The sequence below is a fragment of the Rhipicephalus microplus genome, chromosome 3 (genome assembly GCF_043290135.1).
Source record: "Rhipicephalus microplus isolate Deutch F79 chromosome 3, USDA_Rmic, whole genome shotgun sequence".
NCBI classification, from domain to species: Eukaryota; Metazoa; Arthropoda; class Arachnida; order Ixodida; family Ixodidae; genus Rhipicephalus; species Rhipicephalus microplus.
In genome coordinates this window covers 55,612,259-55,614,749 of record NC_134702.1, presented here as the reverse complement: position 1 = coordinate 55,614,749, position 2,491 = coordinate 55,612,259, and the positions used below count along the sequence as shown (strand labels likewise).

The 2,491-nt window shown below is 43.3% G+C and overlaps 1 non-coding gene across 1 annotated transcript; it reads right to left on the bottom strand.

The window, feature by feature from the left end:
- Nucleotides 1–1,689: 1,689 nt before the first annotated feature.
- TRNAA-CGC (transfer RNA alanine (anticodon CGC)) lies at nucleotides 1,690–1,762 on the bottom strand. Its single transcript has one exon. It is a non-coding gene; the product is annotated as a tRNA-Ala (tRNA).
- Between the last annotated feature and the right edge of the window lie 729 nt (nucleotides 1,763–2,491).

Sequence of the window (2,491 nt, the reverse complement as noted above, 5' to 3'; positions counted from 1 at the left end):
TGAGTAAAAATAAGCTGAAGTGCGAGCCCCAGTCACGACCACGTTGCTGGAGCCGCATCACCGAGGCTAGAGTGACCTAGAATACCAAAGGCTTAAGTTTGGAAATACTCTCTTCAGAGGCCGGATAGGTGGAGCCATCTGGTGAAGCCTTGATGAACCAAGCAAGCGCGAAATTGTTACTGCAGAAGCAAGGCGCATTCTGCATCTGGTGTAAATTTTTTTTTGTCGCAGCATAAAAAGTCCTGCCAACCCATCAATGAATGGCTATCGTACTGTCACCTATCTGGTTTCACTTCGTCGGTCACAGGTGGCAGTTCGTTGATTGGCTCTGACAAGCAGAAAAAGCAACAACGACCAGGCATGTACTGCTATGCGCGTTTGAGCCATCCACTGAAAGCAGCTTGCCACAAAAGTTATTCTAAAAAAGTGTCAACGAGGCAAAACAAACGATAAGAATACCTCCCAAGCATGTACAAGTTAAGTAGGATCATGATTGACATCATCTTTCGCGGGTTTCTCTCTCACTTATTGTTACATGCGTCAGCCTTCACCGAGCTCCATGGCTAGGTCAACACGACTGAAACATTTATAATTAGGAGAGTTGCAAATAAAGAGAACAAAATCATACAAATGCATCAGCAAATTTTCTTCAACCCGCGTGGCCATGTGCTATTATAATGACAAGCTTTCTCTGAACAAAGCACAGGGGTATGGATATTGGAACTTAGTTTGTAAAAAGCACGTCACGTGAAACACTACCAAGATTGAAGGTAAGCTGTGATGAAACATTCAAGATATGTGTTGAAAAGCTTTCATAATCCAAGGGAATATATTTTGTCGTCTTTCTTGGACGTAACTCTAGTGCCTTGTTCGTCCTGTTTAAAATTCCCCGCTTGCCCTATGTTGTAGAACTCCTGAGGGGCAAATTGATTTTTTTCTACCAACCACCCCTGTTTATCCTGAGCCTACAGCTTCCTGCATTCAGTGACTTCATTCAGTGCCTTATTTTTAGTCAGCATACTCTTCTTTGCCTTGCAGCATTACAGGCTTTTGTCTGTCACCGCTCATCTTCATGCCTGAAGCACTGAAGCAGAAGAGCAGCTCTGGGGCAGCGGCTGCGGCTTAGCCTTTCACACCTGGATACTCCTACTCAAAAAGATCTTACAGGTGAGGTGCGCGTGCCAATGCCTGTTTTGTGCGAATATTTATGAACGCTTTGAAAGCCAAATCACTTTATTTCGTACCCGAGTTTTCCATCGCTTCATCCTCAAAAGCATATTTTCAACACTCACTTTGTTGGCTTTTTCTTTCTTTCCCTTCTTTTGTAACAAGATTGCATCTGTACTTGCAGAGGTACACGAGGAAAGAAAGGAAGAAAAAATACTATTATGCTGAAGGAGAAGCTACGGCGCGTAAATCTTCGCTCTCAATTTTTGTCGCAAAAGGTTCCTTATGCGTTAAATGTACAACTGCACATGGGAGTGGTTTTGCAGAGATTTTGCACAAGAAACACACACACACAATATATATATATATATATATATATATATATATATATATATATATATATATATATATATATATATATATGAGATATCACAGACAGTAATGCCAAGGAATGTACAGGGGAAGTTATTAAAATCAATCGAATGTAAATAGGAAGAAAGAAAAGTGGATGAAAAAATTACCAACTGTGAGCAGGAATCGAACCTACGACCTTCGAATTGCGCGTTCGATGCTCTAACCACTGAGCTATCACAGCGGCCCTCCCTCCATCCACTTTTTTGGGTTTATCTGTGAATTTAGAAGTAGGAGCGACAGTCAGCGCCATCTATAAGCCAAACAACGAGTGTGAAACCACTCTTATGCGCGTGTTTGGCGTCACGTAGCACGTGAACTTATTATGAGCGGGCAGCTGATTAATTGTCCCTCTTATACAACCTAAACACACCAAGTCTGCCAGTATATATATATATATATATATATATATATATATATATATATATATATATATATATATATATATATATATATATTGCCACCTACTTCTAGTAGTGGGTCTTATGCCAAGGTGAAGGCTCACACCACAGAGAAGAAAGAAGTGCACGTGGGCCCCCGCTCTGGCAAACAAGCCCAACCGACGCACTTGGTTAGAGCCCTGTTGCTGAGACGTCTATAAACCTTGTCGACACCCTCTGGAGTGACGTGACAATTGGTGGAGGTGCTGGGTAGGCCCCTCACGGATGTTTCAGACCCCTCCTGGAAGCGGCACCACAAGCCTAGTGCGAGTAAACACTCCCGTTCATCGGACAAGCCGCAGGATCAGGGGATTGCCACCCGAAGCTGACCCTACAGTTCACACCAGTATGATGAGCACGTCCGTTCAAACCACTTTAACAGGTACGGAAAACCCCCGGTGACTCGGTACACCCTCGAAAGTCCACAGGTTCCGACACCGTTTCATGGCACCGAGCTCGAAAACGTCGAGGAC